A 749-nucleotide genomic window follows, 5' to 3' on the forward strand; every position below is an offset into this window, starting at 1 on the left:
CTGGTTGTGCCCTCAGGTTCCACATTCGTCAATGTCAAAGTCAAGTGACAGGAGGATACTGGAGTCCCAATACCGGGTATCTGTTCCTCCCTGACAGCACATGTTGTGTTCGTGGAGAAACAGAAGGGAATATTTCATATCTGCGTTTGCTCCGCAACGGATCCAAGTACTGCGTTCGGCCAACAATGGCCAACGATACTATCGTCAAGATGAACCACTGTGCCTGTTTTCCAAGGATTAGATACCCACATTCGGACTCCCGTTACCGAGGGATCATTAGAGTAACTGACCATCAACACTTACTGTGGCCGATTTCATTACTCAAGATGACATCGCAGAGTCAAGACTGCGCCCATGAATAGAATCGTGGGTGTGGAACTGGCGAGCGCCTGGACAGCCGTCTTAGATGAGCCGAGCTGACACGTGAATATGTGGTTGGGGTTTGAATCCCAACCCGACTAACGGTCACAGAATCCTTTTTACACATCTATCTTAGCACTAGCTCATCCACACAGACGGATGGAATGTGCAAACGAAGTTCAAGAGGGATCATCAAGTGAACCGAACCAGAAGAACCATACCCTAGGCTGGACCCAAATACATGTAGGTTTCCCCATCGGCCCAACATTAGTTCACCCACCCTCGGTTAACACCCAACAGAGAATTAGCTTGACTTAGCTGACTGGTTCTCCTTCCGTCTTAAATGTCAACCAACCTCGGAACGATGACTACTCAATCGGTTCCAAGTA

The sequence above is a fragment of the Opisthorchis viverrini genome (assembly GCF_000715545.1).
Source record: "Opisthorchis viverrini unplaced genomic scaffold opera_v5_809, whole genome shotgun sequence".
In the NCBI taxonomy this organism is placed as follows: Eukaryota; Metazoa; Platyhelminthes; class Trematoda; order Opisthorchiida; family Opisthorchiidae; genus Opisthorchis; species Opisthorchis viverrini.